We start from the raw sequence: 19,950 nt of genomic DNA, 5'->3' as shown, positions 1-19,950 counted from the left end.
GGTTGATTGAAGACTCACCATTGCCCGTAGATATGAATGTGAGTGCGAATGGTTGTTTGTTTATATGTGCCCTGCGATTGGCTGGCAACCAGTTCAGGGTGTACCCCGCCTCCTGCCCGATGATAGCTGGGATAGGCTCCTGCGCTCCCGCGACCCTTGTGGGAATAAGCGGCTCAGATAGTGGATGGATGGACTTAAGACTACATTAGTGAACTGTGTTTTGCCATGTCTTCAGATATTAAAAAAAAAATTTTGTCAGAAAGACTATCATAATATGGTCACAGCGTTTAATGTACATCTGTGTACTGTCTTACTGAATTTCAAGCTCATCCCCTTTTCCCCCCGCACACACATGCTGTACATACATTATCATGAGAATTGAAATCAAACCCCGAAACAAGCTTTTGGTTGTACGTCCATTTGAACACCAACGCTCCGATAGTTTAATGGCCAAACCATCAAAATTGACGGCCAAATTTTGTTCTCATGTGCGGACGTAATGACATTGACAGTACACACTGAACATCACTCACATGAGACACTCATTCCAAAGGAAGGAGAGCCACAAAAAGGGGTGTTAAAAGAAGAAGAACATGGGAAAAGAAGACAAGAGACACACCAAGTTAAGTCAATTAGGCGGACTAAGACTTCAGCGCCATATCGTCAATTGTCAGCAAAAATTAATGTATACAATCTAAATTGGTTATTTTTTTTGTTTTTAAACTAGCGGGATGTGTAAAAAAAATCTGATTGTGAATCACCTTTGCATTACATTTTCGTCATTAAACCTAGTTGTTGTTACTTCTACATTTATAAACATTTTTCACACAGATCCCGCAGAAGAGCTGCAATAGCACCGTATATCAGTTTTGTTGTTGTTTTTTTTTTTACACAGAACCCAGCAAAGATGGGATATTGCCGCAGTTTTTTTTTGCAGTTTTTTTTAAATGCATTTTTGACATTGCCTTTTGAAATATTTTTGCTTGCTATTTATTGTGGACAGCAAGCAAAAAATTTCATTGTACAGGGAAACATGTCTTACTGTGTATATAAAAATAAACACTGTGGATTGGATAGTTTGGATCAAATGTTTAATTTGAATATACCGTACAAAATAAATAAGATTTTTTTTAAAAAAGAAATTAAAATTGCACTGTATAAATATTATCCATACAGAAATATTCTGTACTGCAGCTCCAAAAAGGAGGAGGAAGTAGGGGTTGAACATAGTTAATGTGATAAAAGTCAAGTCGAAGTCTATTAATCAGCGACATCATAGTTTAGATAGTTTTTACGGAACAGTACAGCAGTCCACAACCTATTCAGGGTTGGCACTGGGTCCTCTGGAAACCTCTTAGCCAATGTAGATAAACAGTCTAAAAATCTCCAAGCCACACTTGTGTGTAGTCAGCCACAACATCATGTGTGTTTATGTCGCTAAACTCTTTACCCACACTTAGTATGTCCTTGTCACTGGGAACTAAGCCGATAAGCTTGAATGGTGTGGGCCCAATTCAAAAATTTTTTTTATTTATTTATTTTTTGTGTGTGTCCTGTTCGGTTGTTATGTCAAGCAGAATTGAAAATCTGTATCCCTTTTATGTCGAAACAGTTTTACTGTGTCACAGTGGAGTTTTTAAGCTTCCGCTGTGGTATTATAATTGAGGTTTATTGAGAATTAGACTTGATCAGTCGAAAAGAACAAAGTTTCTCGAAGGGAGAAAGAAACAAAGAAAAAAGACAAAGCACTAATTGTAAACAGGATGAATGAAGTAAATCATTACATTATCTACAACAATGAAATGTTAAATATGAGTTTTGCATGGGGCTGTAGTGCTACATCCTGTGAGGGAAGGACAGGACAAGATAGAACAGGACAAGGACAGGATAAGAAGCATGCAGGACAAGGTTCGTGAACCCGGCTGTACAACTGAAGTGTGGTGGCATTAATTATATGAATTATAAAAGCGTACAGGACGAGAGTATAAGTGAGGGGATACACAAGCGATTTGCATATTCATGAGTTATTTGTTGCAGTAGTGTGTGCCTGCGGATACTTGCAAGTGAATTGATACCGTTTTACATGCACAAAGACTAACAGACGTGCCCTGTAATTGCTGTGGCCGCACCCCGGCGGCTGAGGACGCCACCCAATCAATCGAGGGGCGGGATCAGGCCCAGGGGTCCACCCAAGAGCAGCCCGGCGGACGGGACATGTCCCACACCGAGGGACCCAGGGTGGTCCGCCAGGCACACACCCCTCCACCCCCAGGAGAGCCATATATATATATATATATATATATATATATATATATATATATATATATATATATATATATATAAAGGATAATCTTTCGAAGGCAACAGAGAATCTGCCCCTTGCTGACTTTGATCACAAGGGAGGAGAAATGCTCAAATATGAGCGGATTGTCCGCCCAATGAATCCCTGCATAGCCACAGTTCGGCATTCACAAATTCACCTATTCACTGATTCAGCTTTTTCGAACCTGTCAACCAATATTTGCTGTTCTGTTTATGTGCTCAGGCCAAAGAAATGAAAGTTTACTTTGACCTTACCTCGCATCATTTTAGTGCCAAAGAAGTGAATTGAGGAGCTTCATTTCGACAAAAGTAGTACCTTTCCACCATCTTGGTGCCAAGAAACTATTTTGAAATGAATTGTGGAGTTTCATTTCGATGACAGTAGTCCTTTTCTGCCATCTTGTGGCATCTATAGGCAATCATAAATCTTTATTACAGAAGACAGGTACTTGCAGAGTTTCACTAATGGTGGCAGGGCTCAGTCCCTATACACTTTAAGTCTGTACCCAAATTTAAACTACCTCCAATGGCAGCTTTTTGTTTGGGGCGAGATGCTTTCATTACTCGGCTTATATAAGAGGAACCACGGCAGTGATTTCCTTAGAAATAATCCATCGTACTAGCCACGGTTGAGCAAGTGTGCTTTTGAAACAAGTCGACTGTGTTTTTATAACAAGTAGACCTCTGCTCGGCGATCACCCCCACCCGCCCCTATAGGAGGACGGCACCCTCAAGCCTCCAAATCCTCTTTGATTTCCAATATCATGTCCTGTTCCTTAATAGCACTCGGGGAGTACACGACCATTAGGGGAGCAAAGAGAAGATGACAGGCTCAATTGAGTGCGAGCATGTCATGGAAGAGAATTAGACCTGCTGTGTGCACTCTGTGTGTGTGGTGAGGGGTGATTATGTGACTAAGTTGTTTGGTTGCTATATTCCAACATCGAGCAGCAAATGTACTCGTCTGAGTAAACACTTGAATGTGATTAACTCAAGGGCACAACACAATTCATTTCAATGAGTTTGCCTAATAATAAAGCAGATAACAAACTACATTTATGACCAAAAAAAAGCTATTAAGGCTTAATGAGGAGCTATTTTCTCTTCAGTTAAGCAAGTATCGGTGCTATTCAGGATGATATGATGTGCATTACCGCCACGAAGATAAATATTATAAATGCATTTAATTGCAGCCAGCTGTTTTCTTTTAGCTCCTCTTAGAAGATTGAAGTGTAGTAGATTATAATAATTTGTTTTGAGTGTTTTGCTCACACTGATACTCGATTTGCTTCTTTGCTGTGAATCAACAAGCTTTACTGTATTACTAAATTAACAAGAAGCCCAAAGATTTTGCTTCCACTGCATGATTTCCTTCCTATACAGTGGATCAACAAGCTTTATTGCATCACTAAATTAACAAGTAACTCGAAGAATGGTGGTCTGCTATTCAAATAATGGGATGACATTTCTGCAATAATAAAGACAGTGATTATATCATTACATCATCATTTTACGTTGATGAAAGAAATTACAAAAAATGACGTCACTTATTAAAGTTAATTCACCCTATTGACAATTAAGTTTAAGTTTAAAGTTAACTTAAAACTAAGTAAGTGTTAAAAGTTATTATTAAGTATTAATTGTACTTCTTCTTGCTTACGATCCTTTTCCAAATATACTGAATGTAATTCAACTTTAATATATTTTTTTAATCTCGTCTGTTTTGTAGTTCTGTTTATGTCACTTTCACACATGTTCGAAATAAAGAATTCAATTAATCAATCTACTTTCCTCATTAGGGTCACGAGTGAGCTAGAGCCTATCCCAGCTGACTTTGGGCAAGAGGCAGAGCACACCCTGGACAAGGGGTGTTGGTCTTTCATTATTTTTATGTATGCCCTCATGTGTGGAGTTTGCATGTTCTACCCGTGCTTGTGTGGCATTTCTGCACAAAGTCTAGCTTTCTTCTACATTCCAAAAACATTCATGTTAGGTTCATTTAATACTCGGAATTGTATGTGTTCTGCGATTGACAGGCCACTTTGGGTGCATCCTGTCTATTGCAGTACACTGGGATATGCTCTAGCTCACCTGTAAGCCTAATTAGGACATGCGATGTAGAAAATGGACAGATGGACAGTGTCGTCCAGCCATTAATTTTTGTTGACCTTATAGGGTCAGTTTGTTCTTTCAAGACATACACTATATTGCCAAAGGCTCTCTTTCCTTGACTCACAAATGAACTTACAGTGGGTATGGAAAGTATTCAGACCCCCTAAAATGTTTTTCACACCTGGATTTGGAGATCCTCTGCCATTCCTCCTTGCAGATCCTCTCCAGTTCTGTCAGGTTGGATGGCCTTTGGCCCAGTCTGAGGTCCTGAGCACTCTGGAGAAGGTTTTCGTCCAGGATATCCCTGTACTTGGCCGCATTAACCCCGCAGCATGATTCTGCCACCACCATGCTTCACTGTTGGGACTGTATTGGACAGTTGATGAGCAGTGCCTGGTTTTCTTCACACATAACGCTAAGAATTAAGGCCAGATAATCTTATTTCTCACCATCTTGGAGTCCTTCAGGTGTTTTTTTAGCAAACTCCATGCAGGCTTTCATGGGTCTTGCACTGAGGAGAGGGTTCCGTCGGGCCACTCTGCCATAAAGCCCAGACTGGTGGAGGGCTGCAATGATTGTTGACTTTCTAGAACCTTCTCCCATCTCCTGACTGCATCTCTGGACCTCAGCCACAGTGACCTTTGGGTTCTTCTTTACCTCTCGCACCAAGGCTCTTCTCCCCCAATTGCTCAGTTTGGCCGGACAGCCAGCGCTAGGTAGGGTTCTGGTCCTCCCAAACGTCTTCCCATTTAAGGATTATGGAGGCCACTGTGCTCTTAGGAACCTTAAGTGCAGCAGAAATGTTTTTGTAACCTTGGCCAGATCTGTGCCTTGTCACAATTCTGTCTCTGAAGTCTTCAGGCAGTTCCTTTGACCTCATGATTCTCATTTTCTCTGACATGCACTGTGAGCTGTAAGGTCTTATATAGACAGGTGTGTGGCTTTCCTAATCAAGTCCAATCAGTATAATCAAACACAGCTGGACTCCAATGAAGGTGTCGAACCATCTCAAGGATGATCCGAAGAAATGGACAGCACCCGAGTTAAATATATGAGTGTCACAGCAAAGGATCTGAATACTTATGGTTGTGTGATATTTCAGTTTTTCTTTTTTAATAAATCTGCAAACATTTCAACAATTCCGTTTTTTTTCTGTCAAAATTGGGGGCTGTGTGTACATTAATGAGGGGGAAATGAACTTAAATGATTTTAGCAAATGGCTGCACTATAACGAAGAGTGAAAAATGTAAGGGGGTCTGAATACTTTCCGTACCAAGTGTAAGTGACATTTAATTCCTAATCCAAAGGGTTCCATATTACATTGGTCTACCCTTAGCAGTTATAACAGCTTCAATTCTTCTGGGAAGGCTGTCCACAAGGTTTAGGAGAATATTTATGGGAATTTTTGACCATTCTTCCAGAGTTGCATTTGTGAGGTTACACACTGATGTTGGACAAGAAGGCCTGGCTCTCAGTCTCCGCTCTAATACATCCCAAAGATGTTCTTGAGGACAGGACTCTGTGCAGGCCAGTCAAGTTCATCCCCACCAAACTCTTATCCATGTCTTTATGGACCTTGCTTTGTGCACATTGTGTATTGATTAAGAAGGGGATGTCACTTCAGATAATATGAGTCAAGCAAGTGAGCGAATACTTTTGGCAATATAATTTGTTAACAATATGTTATGCATTACTGACCACACACACACACACACACACACACACACAGAGACAAGCACACACACAGACAAATGATCACAAGTGCACCCACGCGCCAATCTGAGTCCAACCAGATGCCAAAAAAAAATAAAATAAAAAGATGCAGAAGAATGTGCCTGCAGGGAGGCAGACTTGCCATTTGATCCAGCTTCGCGTCTCGTCAATTATTCAGCATCCTTTGCATAGACGTAGCGCTAAAGAGGCCATGAAACATGCAGAGGGCCCACGTTTGGAAATAACAAGTGCATTGCCTGTATTTAAAATGCAAAGGCGAGTATTAAAGATTGATTTATTGATTTGGGATAATTTTCTCTCAAACTCTTCCTTTCTCACAAATAAATGAGAGTAAGAGACATTTAGATTGTTTGTGTTTGGTCATCATAGAATATGATTAATATTAAGGTAGATATTTACATTTACTAGACCCCTTATTTTAATTACTTAAAATACTACAATTTGTCCTTAAATATCACATTCACGCTGATGGAAAAATTATAGTCTTCAATGAACCTAAAATGCATGTTTTGGGAAAGTATGAAGAAGCCAAATGAAAACCCACACAAGCACAGGGAGAACATGCAAACTCCACATATCGGAAGCCCTGAATGGAGGCAGATGTGCTAAGATGCCATGCCATGCCATGGAGCAATATGAAATTATAACTACAAAAGTGGAGGCTAGACAGCAGATAAGTGTAAATTCCATGCATTAGTTTATTAATGCATATCTACCATAGTTTATCCAGGTAAATGCATATTACAGTATATTGAGCTACCTTTTTCAGAGCATTTTTATGATATTCCAACTTGTTCTTCACGTGCCTGTGACTAATAGTAAGTAACCTGCAGTTTAATAATAACATCCATCCATCCATCCATCCATTTTCTGAGCCGCTTATCCTCACAAGGGTCGTGGGAGTGCTGGAGCCTATCCCAGCTATCTTCGGGCAGCAGGCGGGGTACACCCTGAAGTGGTTGCCAGCCAATCGCAGGGCACATACAAAAAAAAACATTTGCACTCACATTCACACCTACGGGCAATTTAGAGTCTTCAATGAACTTACCATGCATGTTTTTGGGATGTGGGAGGAAACCGGAGTGCCCGGAGAAAACCCACGCAGGCACGGGGAGAACATGCAAACTCCACACAGGCGGGGCTGGGGATTGAACCCCGGTCCTCAGAACTGTGAGGCAGACGTTCTAACTAGTCATCCACCGTGCCGCTAATAATAACATCATTCATTTAAAAAAAAAACCCCAAAAAAATGGTTTTAGTCAGTTGCATCATTGTTGAGTGATTGCATAAGTTTCCTGAGCACACTTCTCCTCACTCTTAGCCACAAACACTCTTTTGTGATAATAAAAGACTGCATCATTTAGCTGATGCCTTGTGTTCACAGCATATTTCTAAAGGACCGTCAGAGAGGCTGCATGATCGGATGAAGGGAACCAATAAGCTTTTGAACTTAAAGGAAGAGTGCAGTTTTGTTTGTTTGTTTTTAAGGAACCACCACACCCAAGGAAGAAAAAAACGATCAGAGACAGAGGACGTGACCGACGAGTTGTCAATCATTTGCCGTGCACTTGTAGGCACACTCATAGCCGGTCACCGGCACACCTCCCCAGCTTTGCTCTGACCTGTGAGCTTGGGCTTCAGGGGCTTTGCTGAAACTATTTTGGAATATCCACTTCTGGAAAAAAAAATGCTTACGATCACAAATCCTTATGTATGTGCTCGACACATAATTGGGCCGAGCTACGGACTCCATGACTAGGACGTGAAACGGAACAATAGCCAATTAGGATGTAACCTGAAGTAGAAGAGTTTGCAAATATAACATACTTACCAAACAAGTGTAGTGACTCTGACCCAGTTGCCACAACCTTCCACCACAACTTGATAAGCTGCATTCTTCCCTGCGGCCATGCGGGGACATACACAAGCTAACAGTTGGTCTTGCTTCTATTTCTTCTTCTACTATTACTCTTTCTTTTTGTCAGTTTGTTTCTGGCAGTCTGACTCCCCTGTGGCATCATGCTGCCTCTTACAGGTCAGTTTTGGTGCTACATGAGACATTTGATTGGCTATTGTCGGGGGTGATGTTGTTATGTGTGTTGGTAATCTGAAATCTGCCCCACACAATAAGAGCAATAAACAAACACTTGCCAAATTTGTCTGCATCATGTGTGGGGATGTTAAAAACAATTGGTAGGCGTGTAACCCATTTAAGGCTTTGTTTGCAGGGAACAAATAAAGTCTTCATCCCATATTTTACGCTTACACAATTTACTTGGAGCCAGCGTGTTATGTACAAGTCGTAATTATGTGCTGGTCTGCGACAGGCCTGCAAAATGTCATTAAACATTAATGGCGGAATGACTTATTATCTCATGCAATACAACACTCATTTGGGCTTTGTTGTTTACAGTGAGTGTTGCAGTGCCGCAGCACAGCATCTTTAGGGTGTTGACGAACAATGCGGGGAAGTGTTCACCCTCTAAGCCATCAGGTGTGCACAGTCATGCAAAAGACATGCACGCTGGCTACACATTTTAACACATTTGCACTCACGTACACCAAGGCTGGATCGATGCTGCACCTCTCAATGTGCAATTCTGATTTAGATCTCATTTTACATCCATTTACATCTAGTATCAAGTGGCCCAAATCAAATATTTCTATATGTTGATTGACAGAAGACTTGAAAAAACAGAACAGACTTTATTTGCTAAAAATACAAATGCTTGTATACAAATAGTTTGGTCTCTGGAATGCTTGTCCACCCATTAAGTATGAATTTGGACAGGCGTGGCCCAATGGTTAAGATCATTGCCTGCCACCGTGGGGGACCTAGCTTCAAGACCCCGACCGGACCAGCCGCTAACATCCCACGGACTCACAGCTGTGGTGTCCTTGAGCAAGACACTGCTACCCCGAACTGATCCCCAGGCACTTCAGCTGCCCCCCTGCTCCAGTGTGTTCCACTAAGAACTGTGTGTTCACTGTGATGGGTAAAATGCAAAGAACTAATTTCGCTAGCATCCATGCGTGTTCATGACAATAAAGGTGATTCTTTGTCTGCTCTTTAAAAAAACAAGAAAAACAAGAGTTCTGCCATTCCTCATTGTTAAGCCCGCTGCCCGCCATTGCCGAGCAGATGGAGACTCTTCGCCGCACACCAAGCGATTGAGCACCGCACATCTACTAACGCACTGCAACAGAAAAACTGTGACCCTGTATTGAGTTTTGAGGCTTCGCATACAAAATATTGTACTGTATCATTTTCATATTGTAGCACAAAAACATGGCATACATGAAACTTTTCAAGAGTTTGAATGTAAATCACTCACTATATCTATCTATCTATACTCTATATATACTGGTGATGGCCAGCTCGGTCTCACTTGCCCTTAAAACCTGGAACTTTTTTCTTTTTTCGGGGTGAAAGCTCATGTGCATGTATGATTGGCTGTTACAACTCCTACGTTGCTGTACTGTAAACCGCCTATTCAAATTTTGGATGGAGATTCGCAGCAAAACTAGTGGCAGAAAAACCATTTGGCGAACTCCGCATAATGCACAATAGTTGGGTTTGTATTGGCCATGTTCTCAGTGTGTTGCGGTTCTTATGCAACTCTGGGGATAATTTACATGATAATCACCCCCACAGTTCTTCTGCCCATGGCGTGATCTACCAGGCTAGACAAAGATGCAGAGCCAGTTTCAAGCAGCTCAAGCTTCAATCTAAGACAATAAATAGGATGTGTGCTCAGATTCTTGATCCTTGGTGTATTTTGACAACTGTGTGTCACAGACATGTTATTAAGACACCTGAGAACTATTTAAAATGGTGACATTTTTTTTTAACATTTACTGTGGGTGAATGAGGACACAAACATGCTAAAATGCACGATTTTTAAGAGACCTATGTATAAGTGAAGTTGAGCAAAAGCAAATCACAAAAAAAACAAAAACAAAAAGAAAACCAAAAAAAAATAATTTCTGTAATTTTATTGTACCCTGATCTGTACACAAACAAACCTAAAATAACACAAATCTCCGTTCCCCGGGTTCAGCCCATAGGAGTGTGAAACAAGAAAATCCTGGCATGTGCCTAGAAGTCATTTCTGAAGTTATCAAGGAGAGGAACATAGAGGATAAAGAATGCCCTTCTAACACTGTCTGTGGTCGTAATGACTTCTGGGTCAAGGTGTAACAGCCGGGATCCATAAACCTGCATTATTACACTGTGTCCACTGTTTTGATGGGAATGTGAAGGAAGAAAAAAACCATTGTGTGGTAGTATGTGTGTAGTATTTGTAGGTCACAAAAGAAATGCTCCCATCGATTCTCAAAATTAGGTACACTTTTACAATCTAATAAAAATTGCATGAAAAATGTCTTTTACAAAGATTAACTTCCCTACATTTTAGTTACCTACAGTATATGAGAAGTTCATAATATTACAAACATTTCTCAGTACGATGCAGTACAGTTGTATACCGCAGCAAACTACAACAATAATGACATTTTTTTCATCACCTGATTAAAGTGTACAGGTATACCTAATTAAGTGTTCGACATATGTCACTATTATACGTACAAGGAGGATGGGACACCCAGATTCACGATGTGCCTGTTAATGTGATTTAAAATAGGGTTATTTGCTTGACATTCCTGAGAAAAATAATAGACAATATTGGTCTCGTCATTGTTGACAGTCATCCTCTGATGCTTTCTATCGATATATAAAAACCTCATGATTTATCTTATGAGTGAGCTGTGAGGGATGTAAATCCAACAACAACTCCTGCATTCTTATTACCGCTGTCATTTTGCATTTGTGTAAACTGTTTTATTTAGTGTTGTGCGACCCAACATGAACCACACTGAACTACTAGCTGTTTGCAACAGTTGCAGGGAGGAAAAAACAACGAGAAACCATTTTCTAAGTCCCTTAGAGAATAAGCAATTTTATTATCTCATAACTAACAGGTCAAAGGTTCAGTAATTCTCACCTAGAGCTAATAACAAATCTTACAAGAGAGGTCTCAAACAAAAAACTGAAAAACCCAACTGCTTACAAAGTACAGTAGTGACTGTACTTTACCGGCTCCAGCAAAAAAATGTATACAATTTGTACACAAGAGGGCAAACACGAGTCCAGCATTTAATGTTGTTAATGTTTAATGTTGTTGTTAAATTTAAAGTATAGGGCCGCACACTGTTTGTGGCATGACTCATCCTTCCATCATTACGACTATTGGCTATTCAGAAGTCCCATTAAGAATTAATTAGCCGTGAACAACATGAGGATTTACTTTGAGGCACTCTAGCATCTTCAGAGGTCAATATCGAAGTACAGAGCTGATTTTTTATTTTTTTTAGATGACAAAAACAATTACCTTGAAATATATGTCTGAATAATAGGAAGCAATGCTCAATGAGGACAACTATAGCTGGAGGAGTGAGGAGAATAGAAATACATGTTTGTAGACAACTACAATAGGTATATCCCACTGTATAACACCAGTTGTTTGTGACACTGTATACTGTATATACTGTAAATGTAAAATGTAAAATGTAAAAGTAAAGTCATGCTATTTCTCACTTATTTGAGTCTTGAAGACCTGTTTCTCTACAAGAGTATGTAGAATGATGCTGCCTGGGGGAGCTGTGACATAGTGTGGATGTCGCTCAGGTTCTCATGGCAGACATCATGTTGTGCTACTTTAGACAACACACTAGAACAAGAAAGGACGCTGAACTGTATCTGTATCTATATTTACTCATTTTTATGGGATTCTTTTATATTTATGGCCCTTTAAGGGTTTTTTATACAAATATGTACTGTAAATATGACTAATACTGCACTAGTATCAGTTAGTAATAGACTACGATGCTTTCCCGTACAAATTTGTGTTATGTATAACTTAATAACATGCTCTGAAAGGCACTTTGTTTGAACATGTAGTGTAAGCATGTGTAGATAAAATATGATAGAAAGATGTTTTCAAAGGCTCTTTTTGAACAATACATTTTATTTATTGTTCTTAACATCTATTAGAGTGGATCGTGACTCAGCAAAAGTAGGAAAATGCGGGTCCTGGTGTGACAACAGTTGAGAACCAATGGTAATATATACTCACAATTTAATGTATCCCAAATATTCAAGCAAAATGAGATGTAAGTGAAGCGTAAATCAGAGCTTGTTGTTCTGCGAATTATCTACAGCAAACTCTGTATTGTACAGTTCTGACAATGCAACAACAATATTAAAAGCCTGAATGGAAGCTCAACACTTCACACACACAAAAAAAAAAAAGTTCCACCAAGTTAAACAGCCCCAATATGGATCTGTTTCAGACCAAAATGCATCTTATCACAAGCCCAACAGACGTTACTTATATCTTCATTGTGCTTATCAGGCACTTCTTTGAAAGTAAATAACAACACCTGTGATGGTTATAGCCTGTTTTCCCAAACTGATTTATGTACGGGTGGGGGCGGCCAGCCAGCTAGCCATCATAATCTCTGCTCGGACCACCCAGAAAGTGCTGAGCAAAGCAGGACTGCTCTTTACAAAATGTAGCACCTTGGATTTTTAGTCCTGCAAGCATTAGAGAGCCCCAACTTCAGATGGGGGGAAAGCGTATTCAACAATGTTACCAGTGTATTACAATTTATGTTAAGTGACACGATAATTTAAAACTGAATGAAAAGGACTATAGCTGAGAAATAAGCAACCACCGTGGCAGACTGGGCACCAGAATACATAACGTGGAAGCACACAACATTGTGAGGTGACCACATGTCAGAGTCTGCTGGACTCCACATAATACATTTTAGAGACTGTTGAAGTACCGGCCAAGCTCACTGGTGGAGTCTTTGCCGAGAATGATCAGTCGCAGAGTTTCCGTGACCCGGGAGACCAAGATATTGCTTACGCTCTCACCAAGAAGATGTCTCAGAGATGTCACCAGACAAGCTGTCAACCAATTCACCCGGAAGTCGCTGATATAAGCCTATACATCCATTTTCTTTACCGCTTATCCTCACTAGGGTCGCGGGCTGCTGGAGCCTATCCCAGCTATCTTTGGGCACATCTGCCTCACAGTTCTGAGGACCGGGTTTCATATCCCGGCCCCGCCTGTGTGGAGTTTGCGTGTTCTCCCCGTGTCTACATGGGGTTTTCTCCGGGCACTCCGGTTTCGTCCCACATCCCAAAAACATGCATGGTAGGTTGATTGACGACTATAAATTGCCCGTAGGTGTGAATGTGTGCACGAATGGTTGTTTGTTTATATGTGCCCTGTGATTGGCTGGCAACCAGTTCATGGTGTACCCCGCCTTTCGCCCGAAAATAGCTGGGATAGGCTCCAGCACACTCGTGACCCTTGTGAGGATAAAGCGGTACAGAAAATGGATGGATGGATGCCTACAGAGAGCGAGACATAGGTAATTTAAAATGCAGGGAGGGTTAGTAACAGCTCGCAATTGAAACAAAACCATTTACACTTTTAACGTACGGGCTGGGCAACTGATCACATTTTATTCATGATTTCAATGTTGGCTTCTCACAATTATAAAAACAGGTGCAGCTGGAGCCTGCTAGTTGAGAGTGTGACAACAAAAGAAAGAAAATACGTCACCAATAATGTATGCATTTCTGTCTTATGCTGTTAAACTCTCAAATCTCCCCGAAGTTTCTCCGACATCCGTGTCACACCAAGGGACAGTCCTTCATAAAGAGGAAAACGCTTTAACGTCCATAAAATCCAAACTGTTGTGCCAATCGTTCTGATATTTTTAGAGGTTGAAGAGGACATATGTACACATGTAGGTAGAGATGTCCACACAAAGATTGATAATGGTAGTCACCGTTTTGTGACATGAAGCAATGTTAAGCTTTTTCTATGAGCATGTGGAGAGGAAAACGCTAAACATCCATAAAATCCTAAACATAGGTGCGATCGTTCTGATATTTCATAGGTTGAAGAAGGCATAGGTAGAGTTGTCCAGATACATTTTGGTGAAGACTGATTGCAGTTTTATGACATTAAGACATTAATTTTGCAGGCTGATTTAAAGTCAAGTGATGATACTGTATCTGTTACTCCCTTCATGCACAGCAATATATTTTGTACTAAAAGGTTAAGTTTGATACTTTGATCCTGTGTAATTGGTATATTGGATAAAATATACATTGTGCTATATTACAACGTAAATGAAAAAGGCAACACTTGTAGATAAAAATCAACATTTTGTCAAAGGATTTTATGATACAGAGATTACATACAGTATTAGGAAATAAAATCATGCTTTATCGCAGTATCTAAGTAGACTTATTGCACAATAAGCATACAACATACATATATTTTTCTGTTTATAGAGAAACAGTCTAATGTGAAACACTGATATATTAGAAAAAATGTTTACTGCTTTAATAATGGTGTATTGTCATCAGTAATCTACTCAAAACATTGTTGCTTATTATCTAAGGTTTTCAGCAGTCGGTTCATTAAAACGAAGTAACAATGAATGGCTCCTTTTTGACATTATTGTGAATCTTCACTCCAAGTCAAAGCGAAATAGTGCAGCGAATACTGAGGCAACCAAATGATTAAACTACAGCATAAAAAACACTTTCACCCATTGTTCGCCTACACAAGCCATCCTTTAGTGCAAGACTGAACTGGACATCAGACAGTGACAGCAATATCTAATACTGGGGTATTGATACTGTAGTTTGAAAGATTATGAAGCAGTATTCATAGTTTGAACCAGCTTTAGTGTATAACTGCATGCCATCCTACTGAGAGATGTTTCAAATATATTTTTGTGTTAGAAAAGCGGGACAAAACATCAGAAAGACCTGAATATTAAAGCCAGACATATTCCCATCAGGAGGACACAATTCATTATCCATGACTTTGTTCCTGGTTTTATTTCACAACATTTTTCTACACTTGGATATTTTTTGTCTCTCATAGCCTTATAATCCTCCAATCTCTGACCCCCATCTCCATCCTCATCCTATTTCAATTTTTCTATCTGTGAGAATGCCCCGAGGCACCTCCCATACTTTATAACGCCACCTTCATTACCCAGTCCCACTGCAGCTGGCCATAAACGAAACACTGAAGATGTGGTAGGAGGCAGGCTTGCACAAGAGAAAGGAACAAATTAGGGGAAAGGAGTGGGAAGGGTCAAAATCCATACAATGAGTCAATTGCGGTGGCGCTAGTAAGGATGGCTATGAAACTAGAACCTAGTATGAGTATGAGGCTGATAGTGGGGTAAGAAAAAAAGGGGCAACGGCATAAAAAAAACCTTAGCTGGAAGTTATTGAAGACTGGGTGGAATGAAAAATGTCATTGCTATAAAATTATATTACAATTGTCTTGGCCTTATGGCACTGATGAATATATATGCCACCCAGCAGGTTCTCTGGGTTACGAGAGTTGCCTAATTTGGACAGCTTTCATACAATTGAGGTCAGGCAAAAACATTCAAGAAATAAAAGCTCCATCGTTGATTATTTTCCATCTCGTGCAGGTCATGTGTAAGGATAGAAAGAACGGCAAGCTTCACTTAACAACTATTTTGGCATGAACCCTTGACCTTTTTAGGTTGGTTTGTAGTTTGGAATAAATACAATCAATCAACACTACAGCAACATAATCTTCTGCAAGTTCAAAGGATATAGTTTTTCTGTTTGTTGGTTTGCTTGTGAGCAGAATTACACATTTCACAGTCAATTTTCAGGAAACTTTGTGGAAAAGGGATTTCATTCTATGTTTGCCCTTTGATTAATGATGTTCAGTCATCTATACCTTATATCTTACACCATTGTTCAAACTCCAAAAAGTAACAAATGGACAAAAAAACAAAAACAAAACAAAAGTACCTCTCACCATGATTTTACTCTTTTTTTGCTTTAGGAATTTATTGTTACTTCACCCCCCATTTCAGCCACGATGGAGCAGTTCTCTTCCACCCCAGAGCCCTGTTTGTCTTTTTCTAAAGTTCTAAGTCTTTCTCCATGGCCCAAATGTATTTTGTAAATATAAAATAAATTTTAATTGTTTTTTCCTAATGGCTCAACTTCATACTACCAATTTCCATGTATCGGAAATTGGAGTGACTAAATTACAAGAAAGTGAATTTTCAATTTGTCTGTTGAAGGTCATTTCTGTAGCATAAGTTCTAAGTCTTTCTCCATGGCCCAAATGTATTTTGTAAATATAAAATACATTTTAATTGGTTTTTCTTAATGGCTCAACTTCATACTACCAATTTCCATGTATCGGAAATTGGAGTGACTAAATTACAAGAAAGTGAATTTTCAATTTGTCTGTTGAAGATCATTTCTGTAGCATATGCTTTACTCAAGAAGTTTCTTAAGAAATAAATAGAGGAAAATCTAAAATATTTACTAAATGAGGCCGAATGCTGGTAGAAGGTATTATAAAGACCCACTTTAACTACATTAATAACTTTGTCAAGCTTAAAAACCTGTTCCCTTTTGGTGGAAGTAAGACCAGCAGTGTCTGTGCCCATGTTTTTACAATGATAAATGATAAATAACAAAATAATCTCTCATCTGCACTCAAATGAAGTATTTTATTCTTTGTCCCATGGCACACACTTTCACATACGTTATGTTGAACTCTGTTGAGCAACGTTTGATTTATTCTGATACAAATACTTTAGATGCAACCAATAACACAACCTTGACTAGCCTTGCACTGATCACTTGGTAGAGGGAACAAATAGTGAATGACAAGACAGGGATGAAGTCAAAGCTTCACCTTGCCCACTGAAGATTCAAACTCATTTGCTCTCATTGCACTCCAACACATCATCAATAATTGTCCCAGCGGGTCCATAAATTTCAGTAAATTGACCTCATAGTTGCGTAAAAAGGCTGCCTGAAATGTGATCACGTATAGTGACTGGAGGACAGAACGTGTTATTTGCTGCCTCATCATGGGAATGCCAATTTAGGTTTTAATTCCCCTAATTAAATGTTAATGAAAATTAATATCTGCATAAAGCTTCTCAGCAAAGACTGGTGTTACAATATTTGACTAGTATAAAATGATTCACGTTGTAAAACTAACAGTTTTTCAATTCCATGATATACTGTATATACTGTAATTCAAAAATGCTTTGATGTGACCTAGTTGTGAAATGTGCTCAAAATAAAACTAAAAGATTTCAATCAGTTCAGATACATTGTGAGTCAACTGAAAGGAGAATACATGACAAATGAAAGAGTTGTTTCTTGCGTAGCAAAGCATTTCATTTTGTCTGCCAATATGTACAGAGCTACGTTCATTTCACCACCTTCCATGAGGAGGCCATACAGCATCACAAAGTGGTTAATGCAGTCTCACAATTTCATACAGCCTTTAACTATTATCATTTTGAACCATTTGCAGGGAACATAAACATGCACGTGCAAAGCGCCCTTTGCACAATGGTCATTGCACCGGACTATTGCAATATTAGTCATTCGAACTTCTCTTAGTGCTAGAGGACTCTGCATCTTTTTGCACAATTGTCAAAAAAAAAAAACTAAAAAAAAAAAAAAATGTACCGGCATTATCAGATAACTAGCAACCCTTTATTGCTCAGTGACTGTTTTGCTCAATGTCTTTATGTCTCAAAAGTGTTCTCTGTCAATTGACTGCCTGTTGTCATACTAGAGCTGCTCCAATTACCGGAGACAAATTCATTGTGTGTTTTTGGACATACTTGGCAAATAAAGATGATTCTGATTCTACTCATACCTATTCAAATGCCGGGAATTGACCAAAAAAGGAGATCAAAGATAATTGATTTATTTTTATTTGTTTAACCTGTGCAACTCAATTGAAACAGAGGGATCTCGGGTATCAGTCAGAGGAGAGGGGTAAAAAAAAATATTTCCAAGGCACTAAATATACCACAGAACACAGTGAAGGAAGTCATCATCAAGTGGAGAAAATAATGCACAACAGTTACATGACAAAGAACTGGACGTCCCTTTCCAAATTTATGAAAAGACGAGAAGAAAGCTGCAGGGAGGCTGCCCAGAGGCAAATAGCAACATTGAAAGAGCTGCAGAAATTTCTGGCAAGTACTGGCTGTTTAGTACGTGTGGCAATTATCTAATGTCTCCTTCATATGTCTGGGCTGTCGGGTATTGCGGCAAGACAGAAATCTTATCTGACAAGGGAAAAATGTCCAAGCTCTGCTACATTTCGCAGAAACACACTTGAAATCTTATGTGGGAAAATGTGTTCTTGTCCAATCCACTGAAAGCAAGGTTGAACCTTTTGGCCATAATTCTAAACAACACTACTAATCACTAAAAGAACACCATACGTACAGTGAAGCATGGTTTTACCAACTTCATATTTTGGGGCTGTTCTTCTTCAGCTGGAACTGGAGTGGACTGTGAAATTTTGCAATTTTGTTTCTTTAACCTCTATTTTTTTCCATGTCAGTTTAGACTGACTCTGTGTAAAATTATTTTTTAACTAAATAATATTTTACAATTACAAATATTTCGCCTCAACATACAGATATATTAACCAACACAGAAACATACAATGATGATGAGTTGGTAACTACCAAGGGCACATACGGCGTAAACGTTACACTCGGTGCTGGTCTAATACATTTATAAAGCACTGCACAGTATATCTACTTTACATAGTACAATATACTGTTTTTTTTTTTCTTTCTTTCTCCACATGTATGAAAGTCAAGCCTCACAAGATTATGTATGAGACACGGTAAAACTGCCATCTAAAAAAAATTCACATGCCTCCTGGCCATAGAGAATGTTGAAAAAGCGAGGGGTGACGTTTGGAACCTCACATTGGCACTATATTCTTCAACCACGGCATGTCTTAATAAAGTAAGTCAGCTTGCACAAAAAGAGTGAAATGATGCAAGATAAGAGCACTAGAGCCATAACCTTGAGGTTAGAAAAAAACCAATCCAATGTTAGATTTTTATACATTTACTTGTTCTGGGACTAAACAATGGCCCATCCTAGAAGTTGCCACAAAAACAGTTTTATCAGAATGGGGACTACATGACTTCATGAAAAGAACATAGAAGAGAACTTATTGTTTTAATGGGAATCTTGCATTCTCCCCAAAGGAGACATACGGAATACAAAAAAAATGTAAAAATCAGGAATTGAAGCTTGCTTATTACCGTTCCCAAAAGAGCCCTGTTAAGAAAAGTCTGATGAATATGCAGGCAACCCAGATATCCAATTATTGGTATACAAGCAATTAAAAAGTCAATTATCCATACCAACTGCTCTTTAACCTGCCCCTGTCTGTTCTATCGTTTTTTTCCCCCAGATGTATTTGTGGAAAAACAACTGCCAGAGTGGTTTCAGAAAGAAAAAATCAATTACTCAATAGCGCTGCTTTCTATTTTACAGTATGGACTGTGAAAATCATGTAATTGTTTTTTATATCTGCCCTGGTGATTTTAGCGATTATATTTTGCTGATGAGGCGGCACGGTGGACGACGGGTTAGCACATCCGGTTCACAGTTCTGAGGACCCGGGTTCCTCACCTGTGTGGAGTTTGCATGTTCTCCCTGTGCTTACGTTGGTTTTCGCCGGGTACTCCGGTTTCCTCCCACATTCCAAAACATGCACGGTAGGTTAATTGAAGACTCAAAATTGCCCGTAGGTGTGAATGTGAGTGTGAATAGTTTGTTTGTTTACATATGCCATTCGATTGGTTGGCGAGCAGTTCAGGGTGTACCCTGCCTCTCGC

General features: G+C 39.4%; 1 protein-coding gene and 1 long non-coding RNA gene across 4 annotated transcripts in view; one reads left to right on the top strand and one right to left on the bottom strand.

The window, feature by feature from the left end:
• Nucleotides 1-19,950, bottom strand: part of LOC133397153 (MAM domain-containing glycosylphosphatidylinositol anchor protein 1) — a 264,188-nt gene that overhangs the window by 109,229 nt on the left and 135,009 nt on the right. The gene's annotated exons all lie outside the window — the stretch shown is intronic.
• The window catches only part of LOC133397165 (uncharacterized), a 57,845-nt gene that overhangs the window by 9,921 nt on the left and 27,974 nt on the right, over nucleotides 1-19,950 (top strand). The gene's annotated exons all lie outside the window — the stretch shown is intronic.

The sequence above is a fragment of the Phycodurus eques genome, chromosome 2 (assembly GCF_024500275.1).
Source record: "Phycodurus eques isolate BA_2022a chromosome 2, UOR_Pequ_1.1, whole genome shotgun sequence".
Lineage (NCBI taxonomy): Eukaryota > Metazoa > Chordata > Actinopteri > Syngnathiformes > Syngnathidae > Phycodurus > Phycodurus eques.
The sequence above is the reverse complement of the archived record's forward strand: the minus strand, read 5'-3'. Positions and strand labels throughout refer to the sequence as shown.